Source organism: Pseudonaja textilis, chromosome 2 (genome assembly GCF_049901715.1).
Source record: "Pseudonaja textilis isolate UNSWEBS1 chromosome 2, rPseTex1.2, whole genome shotgun sequence".
Classification (NCBI taxonomy): Eukaryota; Metazoa; Chordata; class Lepidosauria; order Squamata; family Elapidae; genus Pseudonaja; species Pseudonaja textilis.
The window spans coordinates 242915431-242942004 of NC_141991.1; the positions used below are offsets into that span (position 1 = coordinate 242915431).

Sequence of the window (26574 nt, forward strand, 5' to 3'; positions counted from 1 at the left end):
ACACTTTTGGACAGCAGTGAGAAACATGATAGGAGAAGGGCAGAGAAGAGTTGCAATTATAAAGACTGGAAATGATATAGCATTTTAGCCAAGAATGGGAGGGGCAATGTTTTACAAGACAATTTAGTGGAACCAATATTTATTCATTCAGCGTAAATGAAAGACATGGGTTTTTTTTAAAAAAAAGCTAAAATAAAAGTAGCCAAATCAGGATACTTAATGGTGTACATGTTTCTTCAGCAGTAAGTATATATGGAACTGAATCTGAAGCCAAAAATACACTGAAAATATGAAAGAATTTTTAAAAAAAAAGGCTTTTCTTGGCAGCTAAAAAACAGAAATAAGCATTTCTGGAAAGAGCACATCCATAGAGGCTTTCTTCAATTGCCATCATCTTTTAATGACCCTATAATCCCTTGCGGGGGAGAGTCTGAGCAACTGAATGTAGCTGAGTGTTTACTGGCCAGATGCCCTTCCTGTCACCAATGTGGAGTTATATTCAGCAGATATAATCTCAACACGCCCAGAAAGAGAAATATCTGCCTCTACCTAGGATTAAACTCACAGCCTCCTGAATGTGAGGCAAGAGCGCCACCTCTAGGCCATTGTACCACTCAGAGGCTTTGTTTAATGAACTTCCTTAAACCTCAGGAGCTGAGGTGCAAAGACTCTTCACGGCTTGACTGGATGTTATCATCATCCAAAACCAAGTTTGTTTTGTGATTTACTGAATAAGCAGCGGTAGCTGGCATCAAATACTATATGGGTAGTCCTCAACAAATGACCACAATTGATCCCAAAATGTATGTTATTAAAAATAGCAAGACATGCGTGAAGTGAGTTTTGCCCCATTTTACATCATTTCTTGCCACACTTAAGTGAATCACTGCAGCTGTTAAATTAGTAGCCCCGTGGTTAATGAATCTGGCTTCTCCATTGACTCTGCTTGTCAAAAAGTCATAAACATTGATCACATGACCCCAGGATACATCATAAATATGAACCAGCTGGCAAGCATCTTAATTTTGATCACGTGAGCATGGGGATTCGGCAAAAGTTGTAACTGTGAAAAATTATCATAAGTTATTTTTTTTCCCCATGCTGTTCATTTTAAATGGTCAACAAATGAAATGTTGTAAGTCAAGGGCTACTATGCCATAAACCAGAATTTACAATCAATCCATGCGGTGGCTGATTCAGCTTGCACTCTAAAAACTAAAAAGAAATACCAGAGTATGGTTTATTGTGAGTTGTCATCTAAACTAAAAAATGTATTTGTGAAGAAGGAAAAGATATTTAGAATCCAGTGGGTTCCTCCAGAAAAACAATTGATGTAGAAAATAAATCAATAAAATCTTGAGGCAGTACTAATCTTGCATGATTTCAGGCAGAAGTTCAAAAATTTTGTGATCTTTGGCTGTATCATTTGTTTTCAACTCTTCAATTAAAATAGAATAGAATGGGATGGGGTGGGGTGGGGTGGGATAGAATAGAATAGAATAGAATAGAATAGAATAGAATAGAATAGAATAGAATAGAATAGAATAGAATTCTTCTATTGGCCAAGTGTGATTGGACACACAAGGAATTTGTCTTGGTGCAAATGCTCTCAGTGTACATAAAAGAAAAGATACATTCATCAAGAGTCAAGGATCATAAGATACAAACTTAATAATAGTCATAGGGTACAATAAGCAATCAAATCATACTAGGAAACAGTCCATATAAATCGTAAGGATACAAGCGACAAAGTTACAGTCATGCAGTCACAAGTGGGAGGGAATGGGTGATAAGGACTGATGAGAAGATTAACAGTAACAGTAGTGCAAACTTTGTAATAGTTGAACAGTGTTAATTCTTTATCTGGGGGTTCTAAAGGCATAATCTGGAAGATTTGTATAGCCACGGGATCTGAACTGTCATCCTGTCTTATATAATCTTGTGCAAATATTTGACTTACAACCACAACCGAATTCCAAATTTCCGTTACTACAGGAGATTCATCCCATTGATGAACTTTCTTGCCACAGTTGTTAAGTGAATTAGTTACACAGTTGTCAAGTGAATTTGGCTTCCCCACTGACTCTGCCGGTCAGAAGTTTGCAAAAGGGGATCACACGACCCCAGGACACTGCAACCATCATAAATATGAACCAGTTGTCAAGCCTCTGGGTTTTGATAAGCAACAGTCATAAGCAGTGGTGGGATTCAAATTTTTGAACTACCGGTTCTGTGGGCGTGGCTTGATGGGCATGGCAGGGAAAGATACTGTAAAATCTCCAGTCAGAGGTGGTATTTGCTGGTTCTCCAAACTACTCAAAATTTCCACTACCGGTTCTCCAGAACTGGTCAGAACATGCTGAACACCACCTTGACAGAGTGAAGGTCATCAACAAGGTCATATCTGCCTAGCTTGTATTTGGTATATATATAATTTTTGCCAATGTGTAGGACAGAGCATTTGTTGGTCGAGATTTGGAGTTGCCAACTGTTAGACCATTCAGACACATAATCAAGGTCTTTTTGAAGGATGATAGCATTGACTGTGTTATTGAATAGTTTGACATCACCAGCGAAGAGGATGCAGTTGCTAATAAGGTGATCACAAAGGTCATTTATATAGAGTGTAAAAAGTGCGGGTCCAAGAATGCTCCCTTGGGGGACACTGCTGATAACTGGTGCAGGGTTTTATAGGGCGTTTCCTATTTTTATTATTTGTTGCCTGTTTGACAGGAAAGTAGGAATCCACTTGTGAAGGGATCCGGAAATGCCATAAGAATTTAATTTTAACTCATGTACCACTGAGTTAAAGGCTCAAACGCACCTCTAGTCATAAGTGTGAAAAACCAACATAAGTCATTTTTTCAGTGACGTTGCAACTTTGAACAGACACCAAATGAATGGTTGTAAGTCAAGGACTATGTGTACAGTAAGTCCTCAATTTTTTCTAATTTATTTACCTATGCAATTTATTTAATCTAACATTCAAATTCAAAGGAAAGGAAATTTTAAAGGAAAAGCTTGTGAAGTACTGTTTAGAGCTTGTACTAGCTTTAATCTGTCTATGTTTCTGCCTCCTTACAGAAGACACTCCTAAATGTCTTAAAAATCTCATTATAATCAAGATGACAACACATTGCAAATTAACTTTTAGCAGTACATAGATTGAAACAAAACAAATGGACATAAACTCCTCACCATATTTTCTGTGGTAAACATATTGAGAATTACTGAAGCACCCCTGAAAAAAAAAAAGGAATACTACCAAAACTCAACTGTCGGGCTCACCAGGTCAGACCTCAAGGATAAGTTTCAGTCTCCTGACTTCACATGGCTTAACTTCACTAAGGTCCATCAAGCATAGCATGCCTAGATAAGAATCTTTATTGCAAACTAGAATGAAGCCACAGCTGAAAATTTGAATGCCTTCTGTCAGCATGAAAATGCAGTTTAAACCCATTTTTCCTATAATTCAGTGGACTCTTTATTCTGCACCTCATGAACTTGATGCCAAATGATTGCCAGTTGTTGACATAACTGACATCACTGTCCTGAGAACTGCCAGCTCTTGGCTTATCTCATTGTGGCCAAACCGCTCTTGCAAGCAGTTGACTATTTTATTCATTCTTTCAAGGCAGCCCTCTATGGAGCACATTGCTAGAATCAAGGTAGTTCTGTGGCATAGGTAGTCTACTTTCTACCTAAACAGTTATAAAGAATCAAGGTAGTTCTGTGGCATAGGTAGTCTACTTTCTACTAAACAGTTATAATCAAAGAGAGAAGCAAGCTGGAATTAAGGAGAAACTTCCTAACAGTAAGGACAATGAACCAGTGGAACAGCTCGCCTCTAGAAATCGTGGGTGCTCCATCACTGAAGGTTTTTAAGAAGAGACTGGGCAGTCACTTGTCTGAGATGGCATAGGTTCTCCTGCTTGAGGAGGGAGCTGGACTAGAAGACCTCCAAGGTCCCTTCCAGCTTCTCTTCTATTTACTCTAGATGATTTGTTTATTTTATATTTTATTTTATTTTATTTGTCAATTGCTTACAAGATAATAGGTATAGGTATAAACATAGTTATGAATACATGGATACATATAAGAAAAATAAAAAGAAACAATAGGACAGGGACAGTAGGCACGTTGGTGCGCTTATGCGTGCCCCCTACAGACCTCTTAGGAAAGGGGTGAGGTCAATAGTAGAAAGTCTAAGGTTAAAGTTTTGGGGGTTTGGGGAAGAAACCACAGAGTCAGGTAGAGTATTCCAGACATTGACCACTCTGTTGCCAAAGTCGTATTTCCTGCAATCAAGTTTGGTGTGGTTTACCCTGAGTTTGTATCTATTGTTTGCTCTTGTATTGTTATGGTTGAAGCTGAAGTATTTATTGACAGGTAGGACATTGCAATGTATGATTTTATATACTAAGATCAAAATCACTCCAAACTCTCAATTTTCACCAAAACGTCAAGTGCAGGAGAATTATTAAATGATATATTTTCTGGAGATGTCATTCCAGTCCCACTACCAACTACTGTGGAAGATATGGTTGGTTGGTGAAATTGACAGAATTTGCTTAGAAAGACCAACTGACTTGATGACATTATTGATGAATGTCTACAATGGCCTTCCTCTAAGCAAAAAGGGCCATTGTAGACATGTATCAATAACTAGAATCCTCCTCTGGATGTTGTGACTTATGGTTTTGATGATTTGATTTGATTTTAGATGATTGGATGATTGGAACAAGTAGATTATCAAAAGAAGGGAATTATGATTAAATGTTTGAGAAAGAGTTTTAATTAGAATTATATGTAGAACTGCTGAAAGGAAGATTAGAAGCCATTTCTTTACTTACAAACATACAGAAAGACACACAGAAACATAGAGATTGTGTTTTCTGTTCTTTTATTTCCTTTTCTTTTTTCTATCTTTTTTCTTCCATTTTTTCTTTTTATTCTTTTTCACATTTACTTTATATTTTACTTTCTTTTTTCAATATATTTCTCATTATCTGTGTAAAATCTTTTAATAAAAATGTTTACAAAAGAAAGTTGTCGTTTCAGCCACCCAAAAACTGAGAATCCCTAATGCTCATGTAATATATCTTAGTAGACAGCACCAGTTAATAATTTGGCTTCTGTTTTTACAACAGAAATTACTCAGTTCCTTTTGCCATTGATTTTAGTAATTTTATCTGAATATGAAAGTAGTCTTGCCTTCAGAAATTGTGGGTGATCCATCGCTGGAGGTTTTCAAAAAGAGATTGGACAGTCATTTGTCCAGAATCATATTGAGTCTCCTGCTTAAACAGGGGTCAGACTAGAAGACCTCCAATATGCCTTCCAAGTCTATTATTCTGTTAATCCCCAAGCTAGTGTCAACCACATAAGTTAAAATACCATTTCCTTCACCCTCAGCTAGCATGATCATAAGCCAAGGCAGTGGGTGGGTGGTAATGAGAGGAATAGCATTTGAAGCCCACCAGGTCAGAAATGGTTGAACTGAAGTATGAATCATTGTAGCCAGACCTTAAAAGAGGTGGTACATTTGCCAAAGTTAGTAGAAGATTATGAGCTGTGGATGCCTGTAGCTTCTTCGTCAAGAAAGCTACGCCAAAAAGCATCCATAAGCTGTGTAACTGATCTTTAAGGGGGAGTACATTTCCACGTACAATATGCCTTGGCAACGAACTGGATATGTAGACAAAGGGCAAGGAGAAATTGAAGATAAAACCAAAAGGATTTGTGCATGTCACCATGGTGGAAAGTTATGTTGTTGACAGTAACTGAGAAGAGGGAGGCTCGAAAGCAATGAAGAGCAGATCAGCCTTTGGCATAGTGAATCTTAGTTGGCAATGAAACATCGAAGGAGAACAATCAGGCAGGAAATAGGAGGTTTGGGGCTGGATGAAGGGGGAAATGTCTGAGATAGGAAAACACCGAGAGAGAGAGAGAGAGAGAGAGAGAGAGAGAGAGAGGAGACAGAGAAAATGGGAATGGATTTTTCTTCAAGGGAGAAGATAAGGGATAATTCCACAACAGCAGAGAAACTGCAAGCCAGACAGGTGGCAATAGAAGGATCTGAAAAGAGTTATAGTTGACAGAAGCATCCAATAAATAAATAAAATAAAGATAAAATAATATTTAAGCACCAGCGACGCGAGGGATAGAAATGGTACCAAACCCTTAGAAACAAAACAGAGTGGGAAAGCCAGCGACATAGTATAATGCTGAATGAGAACAGAGGCATGGTGAACTATTTAAGAATCAAGCCAGAGAAATTCAGATTACCCACCATGACAATTGTGTTAGGATTACTCTGTCTTTCCTGTCTACTATTGCACTGCAGGATTTAGTAATAAAGCTCTTTTCTTCAGGATAAAAGAGCAGGGAACACAGGTTAATGTCTTGCTTTAATGTACTAACCCCTGGGCAGCACAAGGCATTTTCCTGCTTCAGACAGGAAACCACTGTGAGCCTCTCCTTCTCAGAAAAGGCACTAAGCCTATGAATTTTTCTTCCTTGAATTTGCTCCCGCTTCATGACACTCCGTATCAGGATCAGTCTCTTGGGTGATAGCAATAGCACTTAGACTTATATACTGCTTTCCAGCCCTCTCGAAGGGGTTTACAGAATCAACATACAGTATTTCCCCCAACAATCTGGGCCTTCATTTTACCAACCTTGGAAGGAGGGAAGGCTGAGTCAACCGTGAGCCTAGTGAGATCCGAACTGCCAAATTGCAGGCAGCCAGCAGAAGTAGCCTGCAGTTCTCTATTCTAACCACTGTGCCACCATGGCTCTTGATGGAGCCAATCTGCGAAGCCAGAATGAAGGCTGTGAAAATATCTACAAACTCCCGCACATCCTGAACACAAACTGTTTCAACTTCTTCCCTCTACACAATGCTATTGAGCATTGTATGCCATAAAGACCGTTTTTCCCTCCATGCTATCACTCTGCTAAACCATTAATTACCACAACACTGTTTATGCCCCAGGATATCAAACCATATTGGGCTGTATTGCTGTGATCCTTCTCATCTTTCTATTTCTTTAGCATCTTATGTTTATCACGTTGTTGTTTGCATCTTATGATCTATGCTGATTGTTTTTATTTAGTTATCTTATGATTATCACTGAGTGTTGTGTCATGATTTATGATGATTGGATTATGATTATATTCATGATTTATCACTTGTTGCTTGAATGTACATTGAGAGCTTATGCAGTGGAGACAAATTCATGGTGTGTCCAATCTCATTTGGTCAATAATTTCTATTCTGTTCTGTTCTGTTCTGTTCTGTTCTGTTCTGTTCTGTTCTGTTCTACTCTATTCTACTCTACTCTACTCCACTCCACTCCACTCCACTCTACTCTACTCTACTCTACTCTATTATTTTTAGAAGCCATACAATGGAGCATCTGCTCTTTTCAAAAGTTTCAAATTATGTATTTATTAAACTTGGAGCAACCATTGTCAAAGTACAGTTACTAGTCATGCTGCTTTCCAAACCAAGCATTGTAGTGGACCCTGTGTCTTATCAAGTTCAAACTAATGATATTTCTGCACAGTTAAAAGCAGATGGAGGCCTCTGTTACAGAGCTAAAGGTATTTGATTTCCCCTCTTAATTCTGCTGGAACCTTCTCATGCTACTTAGCGACCAATCCTTGACAAAACTAATTTGGGGGTTGCACGCACAAATTAACTGATGTCAGACTGTGTGCGGGAGTGGGGTGTAGATTTAAGCAATATGTGGGTGATACATTATTAATTGATTCACTGATTCTGTGCTACATAATTAAAGGACGTCTTGAAGAACATGGGCAGGTGCACAATTGTTCATATTGTCATGCCCAGATTCTGTTCAGACTGGAAGAAGAGTTAAAATGAGAAAGAAATAGAAATGCAAACACCTCCTTAAGGACAACTAAGATAAACCCCTAAGCCTTTATTGTTTTGAGAAGATTACAGGAGCAAAGCCCACCATTTTTCTTCTCAGACAGCCATGTCAGATGCAAAAAAGAAAAAAAAAAGAATCTGGTTATTTCCACTATAGCAAAAATCAACACAAGTTCTGGAATATTGACGTATCACACCTCTTCTTAATATGGCCCTCCATGTACATCTATTATTTATGAATTTCCATGTTCATATATCATATGATAACTTCATACCAAGAACCAATTTGGTGTAGTGATTAAGGTGGTGGCTTAGAAAAACAGGAAACTGTGAATTCTAGTCCCACTTTAGGCATGAAAACTAGCTGGGTGACTTTGGGTACCTGGAAACTGTGAGTTCTAGTCCCATCTTAGGCATAAAAACCAACTGGATGTCTTTGGGCCCATCACTGTCTCTTAGCCTATCCCACCTCACAGGGTTATGGTTGCGCGGAAAATATCAGAACAAATGTGTATTATGTTTATTAACCACTTTGAGTTATTTATAAAAATAATAAAAGGCAGGATAAAAATCTAATTAATAAATAGATATAATAAATAATGTTGTAGTACAGATATGTATGTATGTATGTATGTATATGTGTATATGTATATGATGAATGTACCTTTTCTTTTATGTATACTGAGAGTATTTACACCAAGACAAATTCCTTGGGTGTCCAACCATACTTGGCCAATAAAGAATTCTATATGTGTATGTATATACACACACAAAAAAAAAGATGATGAAAAATGATGAGCTTATATGTGTGTGTGTGTGTGTGTGTGTGTGTGTGTGTACATACATACATACATACACACTGCTCAAAAAAATAAAGGGAATACAAAAATAAGACATCCTAGATCTGAATGAATGAAATATTCTTATTAAATACTTTGTTCATTACATAGTTGAATGTGCTGACAACAAAATCACACAAAAATTATCAATGGAAATCAAATTTAGCAACCCATGGAGGTCTGGATTTGGAGTTACACTCAAAATTAAAGTGGAAAAAAACACTATAGTCTGATCCAACTTTGATGTAATGTCCTTAAAACAAGGCTCAGTAGTATGTGTGGCCTCCATGTGTCTGTATGACCTCCCTTCCACGCCTGGGCATGCTCCTGATAAGGTGGCGGATGGTCTCCTGAGGAATCTCCTCCCACACCTGGACTAAAGCATCCCCCAACTCCTGGACAGTCTGTGGTGCAACGTGGCGTTGGTAGATGGAGTGAGACATGATGTCCCAAATGTGCTCAATAGGATTCAGGTCTGGGGAATGGGTGGGCCAGTGCATAGCATCAATGCACTGTTGACACACTCCAGCCATATGAGGTCTAGCATTGTCGTGCATTAGGAGGAACCCAGGGCCAACTGCACCAGCATATGGTCTCATAAAGGGTCTGAGGATCTCATCGCAGTCAGGCTACCTCTGGCGAGCACATGGAGGGCTGTAAGCACAACCCCCACCTATGGATGTCGGGCCCTCATATCACCCTCATGATATGAGTCTGTTTCTGACCGTTTGAGCAGCCACATGCACATTTGTGGCCCACTGGAGGTCATTTTGCAGGGCTCGGGCAGTGCTCCCCGTGTCCCTCCTTGCACAAAGGCGGAGGTAGAGGTCCTGATGCTGGGTTGTTGCCCTCCTACAGCCTCCTCCACATCTCCTGATGTACTGGCCTGTCTCCTGGTAGTGCCTCCATGCTCTGGACACTACGCTGACAGACACAGCAAACCTTCTTGCCACAGCTCACATTGATGTGCCATCCTGGATGAGCTGCACTACCTGAGCCACTTGTGTGGGTTGTAGACTCCGTCTCATGCTACCACTAGAGTGAAAGCACCACCAGCATTCAAAAATGACCAAACCATCAGCCAGAAAGCATAGGAACTGAGAACTGGTCTGTGGTAACCACCTGCAGAACCACTCCTATATTGGGGAGGTCTTGCTTTCCACCTGTTGTCTATTCCATTTGCACAACAGCATGTCAATCAGTGTTGCTACCTAAGTGGACAGTTTGATTTCACAGAAGTGTGATTGACTTGGAGTTACACTGTATTGTTTAAGTGTTCCCTTTATTTTTTTGAGCAGTACGTATGTATGTATGTATGTATGTATGTATGTATGTATGTATGTATGTATGGTATTCAGTTTTGTTCAGGTATTTTCCCACATCATTATTGTTGTGCTTTTAAAGTTGTAGCAACGTTTTGGCAGAATCTCTGTGAGTCAGACTTTTACAGTTGTCTGACTCACAGACGCATACAATACAGAAGCCTGATGATGGCAGATGAGATTCTGCTGAAACGTTGCTACAATTTTAAAAGCACAACTACAATGGTGTGGGAAAATACCCGAACAAAGCTGAATAGTGTGTGTTTGTGTGTGTGTGTGTGTGTATACACACACACACACACGCGCGCGCGCGCGCATGCATACACACAAAAGATGATGAAAAAATGATGAGCTTTAAGAGGAGATTCAGGTCTTCTTGTACTTTACCTGATCTTAGGATACTAGAACTGGGCTGTAAAACCCCAAAGTTTCAGAATGGGAAGAAGTAAATAGAGAAAACTATAATTTTTTGCGGTTATCTAGTCAACATTTGTATTTTTGAAGCTTAAATCTGGTAGCTCTACCACAGGTAGAATTTGAAGTATTTCTAGCAGGACTACCAGATTTTGTAACAGCTTTGTTCCCTATGCCATCCCTCTAGTAAACTCGCAAAATTCATTTTTCTTGACATGTACATGTATACATCCGAATTAGATTGTATTGTTTCTCTGTGTCATATATGCGAATATATGCATAATTTTGAATTTATTTACTTTGTCGTGTTTATTGGAGGTGGTGACCCTTTGAGCTGTATGCAATGAAATTTAATGTATGCCAATTAGTGCATGTTCAAAGTGACAATAAAGTTGTTATTTTCTATTCAGATTTAAAACTGGATGTAAGTTTATATGGGATAATCCAAAATTTCTTTATCAATTTCTTCAATTTTAAGCTGGGTCATGGGCAAAATAGGAGGAGGAATAAGTATTGAGTTACTCATAAAGTAATGAATATGTGCTAACAATTTAATAAATAAAATAAGATAAAATAGTTGCTATCTCATGTCATGTGAGCTGTATGACTACCTCATATATACTAGTTAAAAAAACACAAAACACAAATAAATAACCAGACTATAATAGCAATAGCTCTTAAACTTATATACCACTTCACAGTGTTCTACAGCCCTCTCTAAGCAGTTTACAGAGTCAGCCTATTGCCCCCAACAATCTGGGTCCTCATTTTACCAACCTCAGAAGGATGAGTCAACCTGGAGCCTGGTGAGATTCGAACTGCCAAACTGCAGTCAGATGGCAGTCAGAAGAAGTAGCCTGCAGTATTGCATTCTAGCCACTGCGCCCGCATGTCTCTTATAAGAACAAAACCCCTTAAATAGCAATAGCAATAGCACTTAGTTTTTAAAGCACTCGCTGGGTGGTTTGTTGCCTCCCACAAACTGGATCCTCATTTTATCAACCTCAGAAGGTTGGAAAGCTAAGTCAACCTTGAACTGGTCAGGATCAAACTCTACATTATGGGTAGAGTTTGCCTGCAATACTGCATTTTAACCACTGTGACACCAGGGCTCAGTTTTTTTAAAATGTGTTTTAACCCTGAACCACCAGCATTAAAAGCCATTAAAACCCTAATTTGCAGAAGAGTGTTGTCCATCTGATGAACATTTTCAACTTGCCAAAGCTGAGAAACAATGGATTATGCTATCCATCTGATGAACAGCATAATCCATTGTTTCTCAATTTTGGCAAGTTGAAAATATATGGACTCCAACCTAGCCTAACTGGCTGAGGAATTCAGGGAGTTGAAATCCATGCATTTTCAAGCTACCAGGATTGAGGTACACTAACATAACAATTACAAAGCCTCCATATTACCACTGCATCCCTGGACACGATGTCAAAGCTAAGTCTTCAGCACCTTCCAAAATACAGTACTAATAAAATCAGAGCTAATCTAACCATAAGTAGGTATAAAATGCTTATTATTTGGAAATCAGAATTTCTGTGATGACCCGGGGTGAAGCACAGAGGCAACAGTCAAATAACAGTTCAAACTGCCCCTTTATTGTTCCAAATGTTTCTCCCATGTTTCTGGCAAGTCCCAGAGCAAAGTGATCTCACACACACACACACACACACACACACACACACACACCCCTCCAGAAGCCTCTGGCTGCAAGTAGTCCAGCACAATGCTGTGAGCACAATGGCTGCAAAACAAGAAATCCAGCAGGGCAAGGCAATAAGTCAATTAGTCCAGGAAGCAAGAAATAAAATAAGTCCAGGAAATGTTCGACCTCAGCAATGTCATACAACACTCCATGAATTCAGCATTTGTTCCTGACAAATGCCCCTCCCCACAGTGTCTCCTTAAGTCTCAGTCCCCAGGTGTGCCTTGTGGAGAGGGGCGGGGTGCTCTCCTCCCAAGTAATCAGGTCAGCCTGCACTGTTCCTGCCTTCTCTCCACTCTCCATGCTCAAGGATCAGGAGGGTCCTTGCTCATTGCCTGAGCTTTGTCTCTCATATTCACTGCTTAGCCTCCTGTTCCTGTTCCTCCCTGCTTACAAGCATCCTAATCCTGAAAGGCTCTGGCCTGACTTGGCCTGCTCCTCCCCATATTCCTCTGAAGCCAACGAAGCCACCCTCTCGCTCTCCGTTGGCTCCAATCCCGGCTCATCTTCCTCTGCAGATTCAGGCTACGGTGGGGGCATTTCACTGGGCAAAATATTACAACAGGAACAGGACAGGGGGGAACTAAGGAAATCCAAAATTTCATCCAGATATTTCAACCATGAGGTCTGCAGTTCCGTACTAAACTCAAGAGCATGTTGAATGCCATAGATATTATTAGTGTCCAGCTAGGCATAGCATTCATGCACCAAATACAATGTCCTAATACATATAGACCAGGGGTATCAAACTCACAGCATCATGTTGTTGTCACATGAGGTATTGTGACTTTTCCCCCTTCGATAAAATGAGGGTGGGTGTAGCCAGCGTGTGACATATCTGATGTAGACCATTAAATACCCTATTGTAGGCCTCTCTATGGCGGTCTACCTTCTTCCAGGTTTATCCCCCATCCCCCAACTAGAAAGAAGAGTAACCCAATTTACTGTTTGGTTGGCAAAGTTGGAAATCAGTTTGTTTATTTTGTAATAATTCAGAAGCTTACTTTTAAGTATCCATACCTTTAGGAGTAACATCATTTGTAAAGTTTCATTATCCTTTTTGTTCAATGGACGTGATGATCATCAGTTACTTCAGATGGGTAGTCATATAAATAAATAACACATGCATACATGCATATGTATGTGATGAGACCCCTGCCCAAAGGCTTATAATACAACACAAAAAGTAAGGGGATAGGAAGGAAGGGAACTGAATTCATCTAAAGTTTATATAAATAAAGAAGCATAATATTTTCTTTGAAGAATAATCACCATGGGCAAATTTGTGTCCTTTTGTATAATGCTTAAATTGCAGATAATTGGTGGCACAGATTGAAATCCTTAGAAGAAATGTTTCCATTGATAGGCAGAATGTTTGACCTTAGAATTTTCAGCACTGCCCTCTGTGTGTGTGTGTGTGTGTGTGTGTGTGTGTCTGCATACATAGCCCACATAAATACACACTCGTATACCTGCATACACTGTCTCTTTTCTTTTGCCCACTGCTTCTTTATCCATCTGAAGTTACTTAGGTAACTATTCCAATCATAGGGCATGCTCTGTGGTCCCTGTAGTGTCAAGAACGTTCGGAACGACAAATATACTTAGAAGATACATATGCCTAACATTTATAATGTAATCTTCTGCCTTAATGCTGTGTTAATTGCCAGGCCAAGTCTTGATAATGGGTTTTGTGGGTCTATGGATAGGTTCACACAATGCATAAAGTCATGATTTGTTCATTTTTGTTGAATGAGTGTTGAATAAAATTGACCGCCTGCAAATCATGCTAAATCACATAAATCACTGAGTGCAAACTACACTTACTGGACTTCACAACTTGCTAAACTAAAGTCCAAATATGGCTTTTACTTCTTCTTTATGTGTGGCAGGAAGAGGTTTTAGGTACAGGCAGTCCTCGACTTACAACCACAATTGAGCCCACAGTTTCTGTTGCTAGGTTCGCCCCATTTTATGAACTTTCTTGTGACAGTTGTTAAGTGAATCACTGTGGTTAAATTAGTCAAACTGTTGTTAAGTGAATCTGGCTCGTTCAGAGTATATTGATGAACTGGAATGGAGCTTAGTAAAAAAAATGTCAGCCAATGAGTAAGCATGGCAAAAGACCAGTGGTGGGATTCAAATTTTTTTACTACCGGTTCTGTGGGTGTGGCTTGGTGGGCATGGCAAAGGAAGGATACTGCAAAATCTCCATTCCCTCCCCACCCCACTAACCTGCTCTCCAGCTCCGTTCTCCTGTGCAGGGCAACAAAAGAAGACCTAGCTGATCAGTGGGATCAGCAACAAATGGTATTGTAAACTTCACTCATAGTAATATGTTTATAAAGAAGTTAATGATCCTGCTGAATCAGTCATCTGTATGTTTTCTTGACCTGAAAATTTCTGCTGCAAACTCTTTATCAGGCTGCCCCCCATTGACTTTGCTCATCCGAAGGTCACAAAAGGAAATCATGTGATTCAGGGACACTGCAACCATCATAAATACATGATGCATACAAGTGTGTGAATTTTGATCACGTGACCATGGGGATGTAAGCGTGTGAAGTCATGTCACTTCTTTTGGTGCTGTTGTAACTTTGAACGGTCTTTGAACTTGTTGGAAGAAATATCCTTCTGGGTCCAGTTCCGAGTGAGGAAAAAGACACTGGAAACATGGAGGCTGTTTGGAAAGATGGTTTAATGGTGGACAGGATCAGATGGCTTGGAGTTCCAAACTGAAAAGGACGATCACATGCTTCAAGATGTTGGGTGAAGGAAAAGAAGGGGGGAAAGGGGCAAGATGCTGAGAGTGCAATTGTTTCATACCCTCTGTTGGGCCCCACCTTAGTGTTTCCTGTTCCTGTGTAAGAAATGTATCCCATTGGCTGTCAAAATCCCAGGGGTGGGTGTCTTAGCTAACTTTGTAGGCTTTGTCTACGCCACTATGGCTTCACCTGAGTGCTGGCTGATGCAATCTTCCCAGGCCATGTGGTGAGATGGGTAGAGGGCTTTGTTATGTAGAATACTCTGGCCCAGGCCTAAATAGCCCACCCATTAACAAAGGTGGGGTGAGCTTCTGCTTCTGAGTTTCTACTTCTCTTTTTAGGGGAAATATTCTGCCTTTTTAGTATATCCTAAAATATTTCATTTTCCTAGGAGAGGGGTGGGTTTTAACTTCCAACAAGCTGTTGCAACTTGAGAACTACCTGTACTCCAGTGGCATGGAAATGGGGGAGCTAGGAATATATCCTTACAATGTATTTGAATTTCTAGAGCCTAAAAAATATCCAGTTTTAAGTCCTATCACTTTTCTCCTCTGCTTCAACAATTAGCACAAGGCATTAGGCTTAGAAAAGGATGTAGTAACAAAATGGATGGCATGAGAGCATGCCAATTTCATAGCTCTCTGTGGGTCTTTTAAAGCAGGATCAATGATAGATGGATATCCAGTCAACTTCCTCCTGTTACAGACGCTCAGGCTGATGGCTTGTTGTTCTGCGAATTAATAAAGACACATAACATATACTAAGAACATGAGAGAGAGATACACCATTGATTTACTTTATTTCTCCCTTGTGAGAAGTGGAAGCGAGAAGGTTGTTACTTTCCCAAGATCTGCAGCAGCTTGGGCAAGATATGATTGAATGACTGAGCTAGAGAGAACTAACTAGTAGGTCTCTGCAGATGACTGTCAATTCATCTCACAGACATGTCACTCTACCCTGATGTGATGAAACATCTCAGAGGATTAAGTCATTACCCCTATCCAGAGCTTTCAGATGGGCTGATCTGCTTTCATCTGCTCTTTTGCATCAATGGAAGTCACTTCTCCTGAGGCCCAGACGCTACTTCAGGGGTATCAAACTTGATTTCATTGAGGACCGCATCAGAGTTGTGTTGGACCTTGGGCGACTGGGGTGGGCGTGACCAGGATGGGCATAGCTAGCTCAATGTCACTCATTAAGGCTCTGTTTACTGCCACAACGGCCTCCTGCAGCCCTCTGTCAGTGAAAACGGAGCCTGGGGGAGCATGCATGGCTCGCCCAGACTCTGTTTTCGCTGGCAGAAGGCTGCAGGAGGCTGTCACAGCTGAAAAGGGAATTCAGGACGGCTGCGCAGCGGCACCGCGGGCCAGTCCTTCGCTGTTTCCAGGGTGACTAGTGTCATGGTGGCAAAAAGGGACCTGCGCTGTCCCAACTCATCGTCTTCTCACGGAACAAGAGCTATTGGCAAGTCTCTTTCAATCCACTTGGGAGGAACTGAGGAATAGAAATGGTTCCATGTGGAAATATCCCGAGGGGGATCATTTTGAGGAACACACAGATATAGTTAAAGCTGACCTCGGCAGTTCATTAACGTTATTCTGTAACAAAGCTGCCTTCTTGGCAGTGTGTTAATCTGAAGCAACATTTAGATAATAAAAGTGCTTCATCTGTTCCATTCTACAAATTAAACTTCGCTTACAAGCACAACAAAAAGGGTAGTTGAAAAGTTAACAACTGTTCTGATTAACACTCCCAGAAGAAATTTCACTATCTGCTTATGTCATTTCTCCTCATTATTCGCTTTGGGCTCAACACCGGAAAAATGGTTTTATTTTACTCGTCAATTGGTTTGGAATCCCTGCTTTTCTATTTACATTTAATTGTTCCATTCTATTTACTTATGAAAGTAAAAAATGGAAATGAAAAATAACCCTAAATATTCAGAAGACAAAAATGAAAACACCTGGCAGGGTTAGTGAACTTAGAATTGATTACAAGGAAGTGAAGGTGGCGAAGTAAGTTTGTTTTCTTGAGCTCAGAGATGGGAAAATGGACATGATGGAGAAGACAGCAGCGTCAAATCTAGACAAGATCATGAAAGATTTATTTAGTCATTTATTTTAATCAATTAGGTGATGCTTTACTCCAGAACAGCTCCACAGTACTTTAAACAGGAAAGCAATTTAATATGTCAAAAACCATGCAAACCAAGAAAAAAGGGGAAAAATAAGATGTCAAGTCCAATGGACAACACGGAATATATATCACTAATATGAAACAAGAATCTCCGGATATTCTAATCCAGGGCCCAGCAGAACTGTCAGGACTTTAAGGTCCTCTGGAATGTCATTTTGGTGGAACTCACTTGGATCTCAGAGAGAACCTCATTCCAGAGGGATGGAGCTGCTACAGAGAAAGTGTCCTTCAAGAGGACTGATGATACTATCTGATTTAAGGACCCAGAGTACACCAACTCTGCCAAGTCATATTTTCCAGGAAGACACCATGGGAGATGGGTGATCCCTCAAACAACTGGATTGTAAGCTCTATAGGTTGCAGCAGCACCTTGAAATAGATCTGATAGCAAATTGGCAAGCTTGCAGAGCAGAGGTGTCACATGGGCATCCCGAGATATGTCCATCACTGCCTGTGCTGCTGTATTCTGACCAGTTTAAGCTTCTGAGGGGTCTTCAAGGGCAGACACACCCTTGAAGAGCGTATTTCATGCATCAAGGGTAAGGATAATAACAAGGATCAGAATGATATGCTAGGAACTTCCATGGGAAACTATTTGGGAAGCAGCAGGATAGCACCTTGGCATAGCTGCAGTCTAGATTTATAGAAACAGATTTCAGCAGTGTCTTGTCTTTTATCATCTAAAAGAAAACCTATCAACTGTTTTTTTAAATGTTGCCTTCATTGAAGTGGTTAATTTTTAATCTGATCTCCAGAAACAGACAGTTGGAGAAATTGGCTATTTTCTCTATTGATCAATGGAGTTTTTCTTATTTTGGCATTGCAAAATTGCATGAAAATAATCAAAAGATAAAGTCCTTTATGGTTTCTTAGGGTATCATAGAGTCCATTTTTTCCTCAAAAGGGAGTGAAAACTGAGATGCATCTTGGTTCTTCTCCATCAGCCCTGCAAGGTAAAGCAGACCAAGAAACCAATGCCATAGAGATCAGAACCACTTTCATTGTAATAGTTTATAGCAGGGGTCTGCAACCTGTGGCTCTGGAGCCACATGCGGCTCTTTCAGTCCTCTGCTGCGGCTCCCTGTCGGCTGATCCCACCACTGTCTGGCCCCTCTCCCCTACCCATCACTCCTTGCCTGGCCTGAGAAGGTAAGGGTGGTGGTGGGGGATGGAGACTCACTCCATATTCCAGAGCAGAAGGTGACTGGGTAGAAGTGAGTGAGGTTGAATTGGCCACGTCCTCCCAGTCACACCGGTTGTTAAATTATTGGCTTCCAGTGTTTTCTTTTCTGTGGGAAACTGGTCCAAATGGGTATTTGAGTGTTTAAGGTTGCAGGCCCCTGGTTTATAGCAACAGAATCTTGCAAATCTGAATGTGCTTTCTTGTCTCTCACTTTATCTTTGTGTAAACAAGGGAAGCACTTGTCTGAGTTGTTTTCTCATTTTCTTGGCCCAGACTCAAGTCCCTCTAATTTTACTGTTGCCTTAACAAAATAACAGAAGAAAAGACTTGGAAGGGATCTTGGAGATCATTACAAAACAAGTGGCTGTCCAGTCTCTTCTTAGAAACCTCCAGTGACGAAGCACCCACAACTTCTGAAGGCAAGCTGTTCCCCTGGTTAATTGTTCTCACTGTTAGGAAATTTCTCCTTAGTTCGAGATTGCTTCTCTCCTTGGTTAGTTTCCATTCATTGTTTCTTACCTTGCCTCCTGGTGCTTTGGAAAATAGGTTGACCCTCTCTTCTTTGTGGCAGTCGCTTAAATATTGGAACACTGCTATCATTTCACCACTAGTCCTTCTTTTCACTAGACTAGACAAACCCAATTCCTGCAACTGTTCTTTATATGATTTAGACTCCATCCCTCTAATCATCTTTGTTGCTCTTTTCTGCACTCTTTCCAGAGTGCAGAAAATTTAATAATATAATAATATTTATAATATGGTAACCAGAACTGGATGTGTGGACTAGGCAAGGAGTGACGGGGAGGGGAGAGGGGCCAGACAGTGGTGAGATCAGCTGACAGGGAGCCGCAGCAGAGGACTGAAAGAGCCGCATGTGGCTCCAGAGCCACAGGTTGCAGACCCCTGATATAAACTATTACAATAAAAGTGGTTCTGGTCTCTATGGCATTGGTTTCTAAGTGTGGCCTTATTAAGGCTTTATAAAGCAATACTAATACTAATCATGTTATCTTGATTCTATCCCTATGTTAATGCAGCCTAGGACTGCATTGGCTGTTTTGGCTGGTGCCACACGCTGCTGGCTCATATTTAAGTGATTGTCCACTAGGATCAAGATAGCTCTTCCTCCTGTCCTTCAAGGCCCCACTCTCCTTTTAAGCATCTATACTAAACTTTGGGTCAAATCTTGATAAAAATCTGAGTTTCACCTCTCAATTTGGCCAACAAACCTAATGCTGTCTATGGAGATTCTCAGTCATCCAGGTCATGGTTATCCCAAAAGGGCTTTTTCAAGAGGCAACTGGACTTTCTGGGTTTTCTTTGAAAACGTTTAGCTTCGCATTCAAGAATCTTCTTGGATGAGAAGTGAAACATCTTTAAAGAAAAACCAGAAAGTCCAGTTGCTTCTTGAAAAAGCACCTTTGGAACAAGCCTGATAATGATGATACTGCTATTCCCATTAAATGAAAGTTGGTATTTCATTCAAACTCTTGGTCTCTACCATCAAAGGAAAGCCTAGTCACCAGCTACAGCTGTGATTTTCTCCCAAAGACCTCTCGTTCCTGACCATTCTGGAAGAATCAAGGTTCTGGAAGGTTCTTCTTCTGAATGCTACTTTTGAAACCTCTGTGATCTCGAAAGAACCACCTGGGGCCACAAAACTATTCTGCAAATAGTTAATTTTGATACAATCAAGGAAAACTAACATAACTCCCATTCAGATTATTACAAAATTAAAGGCTAGATGGAGACAAGCCAGCCTACTCAAAGATGATGCCAAGAAGAACAGGAAGGAAAATAAAACATAAGAGGGCTTGATTATGGTTTGAATACATACAGCTTATTCTTGAATTACTATAGTTGCTGAAATTCTTTGGTATGGCTTTCTATTTTTTAAAATAAATATAGCTTATTATTTCTTGGATTTGTTATGGATTTGCCTAAGTGGTACAAACCTACCTATGAGGTAAAGCCTGGAAACTATGTCAACTGTAACTGTAATAATTACTGGTATGTTCAAACAATACAAGTATTCAAGAGTACACAACAACAGTCAGTTGATATGTAGCATGCAGATAGCTAATTACGATTAGTTAACCCCTTTTGAAGCTGTTCAGTCCAAATTTCTACAAGCTTTGTTGACGTTTCTCCAATGTGCACCGAATTCTCTATTGAGATTGGAATCTAGACTTAATCTTTATGGAAGGTTGAGTATAACTCTGTTGCTTGAAAGTTTGGCACAGATTTGTTGACAGCTCTCTGTCTTCCCAGATCTGTCTTCCCAGATAAATATTTGCCATCTTGGAAAATGGTTATAGAGCTGGACATAAAATTTTATAGCTTTTATCAGCTCAATATTTGACTGTTATTTGCTTTGAGAGAAATCTGAGGCAACTGAAAGAATGGGCTCGGTTTTGAGAACAAAATCCAGAAAAATCTAAATTCTCTATTTTCTGTAGGATATATCTGTATAGAGTCTCTCTAAACAGTTGTACGTAGCCAATATTTTATACCCAATTCATAGGAAATCCCTCACATCTGCTGGATTCAATATTCTGTCATCTTTGTTGCTGTAAGGGAGATTTAACAGTACGCCATTGTAAGATTAACTAGGTCTCTGCCCATTGAGGAAAACTGAATTGGTCTCAAATGGCTTCCGTAGTGTTCTTTCTACTCAGCTTGCCAAGCAGACTTAATAGTTCCCCTCTTAATTAACAGCAATGATAGCTTAGATGAAGAACATTTCCTTCTCTTGACTGAAACTTTGCCCATGATCTCCAGAAAGGTCACTAAATCCTGCTTTTTCCCTACTGCTGTTCGATATTTAACACTTACTTGGATAAACATATTCATATTTTATATAGTTTTTTTTCAATTGTTAATATTTGGTTAACTGTAAACAAAATTTCTTTTTTTCTGGATCTTTGACTATACCACAATTTAGATGAATAAAACTAAATATTAGAACAATTAAAACATTTTTTTTTCTTCAGTGGAAATGGTAAGGCTGTGAAAGCTAAACACTGTGAAAGGGAGTGGAAAGAATGGAAAAACTCTTTTAATTAGGAATTTGTAGACAGTTACTAAGAGTTCCATGGACAGCAAGAAAAATCTATTCATCCTCAACCAAATAAATATTAATTGCCCCTTGATGTGATACAATAATCAACAAATAGAAACTCACACTAAATGACTACACTTGGCAAGACTGAAGAATGAAAGATAATGAAGAAGGGCACATAAACAGGATTAGTTATCATGAGTTGATCTGGGCTCCCTGGTACTTAATTAACTATAATTAGTTTTCTGTGTTTGGGAGAAGCAAACTTATATTGATTAAACAAACTTATATTGGTTATACTAAAGAACATGTATAGAATCATGGCTGGCTTTCCATTTTTATTTTCATCCGGAAATGCTCTACAACCCTTCTGCCTCTCTTCCTAGCCCAAAAGTAACTTGCATATTGATGTCACATGAGAAGAATATTATGCTTGAAAAAGTCAAATCAAAAAAATATATTTCCAATGGCATTTGAAGCAGCATCAAAACACAAAAGCTAACAACAGTTTATGCAAAAGTCTCAGGAGACAAGCTTTTTGAATGGGGAGTATGGTAACTAAGCAAGACATTTGGGGTGAAATATATCATAAACAAAGAAATGATCCTTGAATTCTACATCCAGATATCAAAACACGCTTTATAGTCTCAGTACTGCCTAATTACTGATTTCCATTGTATAAAAGTCAAACCACCATTTAAATAAATTACGCAAATATTACAAAGTTGCAGATTTGCATATGCAATGCAATCGCTATCAAATTATTTAAAATGCACATTTCCTGCTCATTCTTACATTGCCCTGTCCTGTTGGCTGGTGAACAGGATAACAATCTGAGCTGTGCTAGTTTTGGCTGATCCATGGTGAAATCTGGCCATTCAAGTGGGCTATAAAATGGTAGAGTATAAGATGGTTACTCTGCTTTGGACAAAGAAACAGAAACAAACAGTGAGAAGAAAACCAGTACATTTTCTTGTGATATGAACTTATTCAATTAACTGTATATCTTGATTTCCAGCAGGAACTGAGATCAGCTACCACAGAGATTTTCCTTCATTTTCTTCCTATTACAACAGCCCTGTGAAGTAAAGTTGGGTTGAGAAAGAAAGATGAGCCCCAAATCACCAAGTTAGCTTCCATCTATTACTTTTTGGTTGTGTATAGGTATGTTATTCATTGTAATATCTCTGGATTTCACACACTGGAATGGTTTGGGAACATCATGATTTAAATGGTATGTGATGCATACTTGTGAGAGAAACCCTGAGTAAATGCTCCCAAAGAAATACAAATCAAGAAAAGGGGAAACCTATCAAAGATGCAGTGCTTCCTTTTCCAGACAGGAAAACTCCAGATTTAAACCTTCATTTAATGGGTAATTCTAATAAGTCTTATTTATTTCCTGAGAAAGGCCAGATATAAATACAATAAACTCATCCATCTGAAGGAAAAGAAAATGATCACAATACTGAAGCAGGCTACTGGTTTGGGCTATAGCTATTTTTTTTTTAAGCTGAAAGATGGTCAAGAGATGATCGCTAGAAGAATGGTTTTGATACACAAGGCTGAGGAACATAACATTTTCTCAGCGGAGAACCAGCATTGGTTCCTGCACAAGAATCTAATGTGGCTTTCTCCAACTATGTTTTTGGAATTATACGGTTTCCCAATTAGCTTTTGGAATTTTATGGTGTCCAAAGGTTCAGCTAGCATTGTCTTTGGGGCCCACACTGAGAATTCTGGGAACTATAGTGCCCACATTTAAGGTGGTCACTAGACTGGAGAAGGCTAGTGCTGTTGGGCAAATCCAAAACTCTTCACTTTTCAGCTTTTCTTTAGTGTCAACTTGGTTTGGACACATCTGAAGGCTGGTTTCTGTAAAACAATAATGCTGGAAAGCTACTTTTTGTTGAAGGGCCCTAAAAATCCTGAAGGTACTCAGAAGATTTTACAAGCAGTGCATTACAAAAGCAGCTAAGTAAATCAATATAATTAACATAAAAACCTACAGTTGGTTTGGAGGCACTGAAGTCGGTGGCTCCAACCTGTGCTCAGGGCAAGGATCCAAACTAAATCATCTTCTCAGAGTCCCTAAGGTGCTTTTTCCAAAAGGTAACTGGTCTTTCTTGGTTATTTTCCTTTGAAAAATGTTTCACTTTTCATCCAAGAAGCTACTTCAGTGAATACGGCAGGTTATCTATGGAGTTTCTTAATCATCCAAGTCATGGTTGTGCCAAAGGTGCTTTTTCCAATAGCAACTGGACTTGGTTCTTTGTTTTTTTTTTTCCCTGAAGCAGCTTCTTAGATGAGAAGCTAAATGTTTTCAAAGGAAAATAATAACTGAAAAAGTCCAGTTGCATTTTGGAAAAAGCACCTTTGGGACAACCATGACCTGGATGATTGAGAATCTCCACAACATTATGCCAGAATTGGTTTTCCAGCTTCTGATGATACATATACAATGGAAGAGGATCTTAGAACACCTCTAAGGATATGGGTTCCAACCAGTGGTGGGATTCAGAAGTTTTTATTTCTGGTTCTGTGGACGTGGCATGGCTTGGTGCGCATGGCAGGGGAAAGTTATTGCAAAATCCCCATTCCCTCGCCACCCCACTAACCTGCTTTCCAGCTCCGTTCTACTGTGCAGGGCAACCAAAGAAGACCCAACCAATCAGCTGGGACTCGGGAGGCAGATGGGAGTAGGTCCAGAGGTGGTATTTGCCAGTTCTCCAGAACTGGTCAGAAGCTGCTGAATACCACCTCTGGTTCCAACTGCTCTTCTTGTTAGCGGGGATTCCTTTATAATCATCTGGAAACTGCATTCCTATAACATGCAAATATGTTTACTTGTTACTATATAGTAAATGCTCCATTCATAACGGCCTTTGAGTGGTCAGTTTGTGGCTCGATGGGCATGATTTAGAAAAGCCCACAGCATGCCCCTTTTGCCATCATTGGTGGCATGGGAGTAGTCTCATTGGGGTGAGACGGTTCCTCAGATAACCTGGAGCCATGTTATTTTATTGCGACACTTAATATAGTGGCCTGAAAATTGCCTTATGTCCTGTCCAGATGTTAAGAGGCAGGATATAGGTAAAGGAAAGTCTAATATATGCAAATGGCATGTAAAATGTACTCTTATTTTATTAAGATAAATAGTTATGCTCCTCAAAATGTAGGGCTTAAATATTGGGGATGGGTGGGGTTTGATTTACTTTTCGGCTGGGTACACATCCATGTCTATGGAATTAACTGACCAAATCCTAATTTATTGCACTGAGCAATAAATGAAATCAATGAAATCTTTGTTTTCTTTGAATCCAGTCAATGAAATCTTTATTTATCAGGATTTCCAAATTCACCAACAAGCATTTTATAAAAGAGACATAAATTATAAAAAAACTAGGCAGTAGGTATACCTTTAGAAGGGGCACATCTGCCTTCTTACATATGAAGTTCTTTTAAGATTTTGGCCAAAAGATAATATTGTTGAAGGAAAAAATGTTCCACCTGGTTGGTAGCTAGAATGTATTTTCTGAATGCAAAGTGTCACAAGGATGCAAACAAAGCGTGTCAACAATTTATGGCCTCCAAATGTGCTAGACTTCACAACTTTCAGAAATCCTAAGTGGCAGAGAACAATGATTCCCTATACTAACACTATAAGGAAATGGATATAATAGAATTGAGAATATTTTTTGTGGGCTTAGGTTTGATTCTATATGGTTATTTTCCAAGAACACCTGACATCCATTCTCTATTTTCTTCTGAGATTCCTCTTTCTCCATTTTTTCCCAGTCCTTTTTGCTAGGTAATTATTTGCACACAGGGGTCCAATCCAAGAAGGAACATACACTCAGAATTCTACCATTGCCTTGATGCCTCCTGTAGAAATGTAGTGCAGTTTTAAGCATAGACTTGCTTAACATTTTTGGGCTGACAGCTACATTTAGAATTTCTGCTCAACAGGTTCACTGATCAGCAGAAATTGATACAACCAGATCTGTTTAATGGATCCAAAGCTGCTGCGTTCTAACAAAACCCATTGTCATTTCTTAGACCCCATTTTTGCTTGTCCAACTGCTATTTGTTAGGTATAGGTAATTAAAACAAACTCCCAAGGCCATCTCAGAGAGAGACCATTAGAGCACTTCTGAATGTCACTTGAACATCAACATAAATTGTATGAATTTAAAATTACCTGCAATACTTTGTTTATGAATAGTTTATTAAGAAAATTAACATGTTTGGGTTTTAGGTCCATTACCAAAATGAATCTATCATCATTGTGTGATATTACACAAAATAGCCATCATGGCAAAATACTCATCTTGAGAAGGCATTCAAATGCACCCATCCACATTTTATTTTCTAAAAATGTCTGTGGAATCTTTGTAGCACCACATACTTACTGAAAATCTGTTTGAATCTGACACTCTACTGCATGCTAGACTTCCATTCTTATTTTTTTATATATGACATTAATGTAGCGGGGAGGTCTGGAGCCCTGGAGCCTTAGGTTGAGGGAGGAAGATAGAGGGAAATTGGGGAAGATGGGGTTCTCTCAGGTTTTTGGCGGGAAGACTTTTGGGGAGAGAGTGGGCTGGAATACTGAAAGGTTAGGGCTGGGGGCATTTATCTCAGACAAGGTTAGAAATTGAAGAGTTAGAATTTTTAATTAGATATGGAGCTGAGGGAAGAAGAGGTGGGAAAAAGAAGGGGATTCTGTCAGGTCTTGGTGGGAAGACTTTTGAGGGGAGAGGTGATGGTGGAGATGAACTGACCAGAGTGGGTGAGTGAGTGACCAGAACAGAGTGGTCAGTGTCTGGAATACTCTACCTGACTCTGTTGTTTCTTCCCCTAACCCCCAAAACTTTAACTTTAGACTGTCTATTGACCTCACCCCTTTCCTAAGAGGTCTGTAAGGGGCGTGCATAAGCGCACCAACGTGCCTACCGTCCCTGTCCTCTTTTTATTTTTCTTATAGGTATCCATTTCATGTATTCATAACTATGTTTATACTTGTACCTGTTATCTTATAATTGCTTGACAAATAAAAAAATAAAATAAAAAAAATAAATAAAAGGACACCATATATGACGGAGGCAAACTGACCCAGACAACTGGGCAAGCCAGGAACAGAGGGGAGTGCCAGACATCCTGGCGGACAGTGGAGACCT

At 39.6% G+C, this 26574-nt stretch overlaps 1 long non-coding RNA gene across 2 annotated transcripts in view; it reads right to left on the reverse strand.

Moving 5' to 3' along the window:
* The window catches only part of LOC148127444 (uncharacterized), a 109160-nt gene that overhangs the window by 77343 nt on the left and 5243 nt on the right, over positions 1 to 26574 (reverse strand). The window contains exon 3 of one of the 2 annotated variants that reach the window (XR_015742408.1): positions 14685 to 15684. The exons of the other annotated variant lie outside the window; for it this stretch is intronic. This is a non-coding gene — a long non-coding RNA (uncharacterized LOC148127444). Of the gene's footprint in view, positions 1 to 14684; positions 15685 to 26574 lie in introns of those variants that run through there. 2 annotated transcript variants of the gene reach the window in all.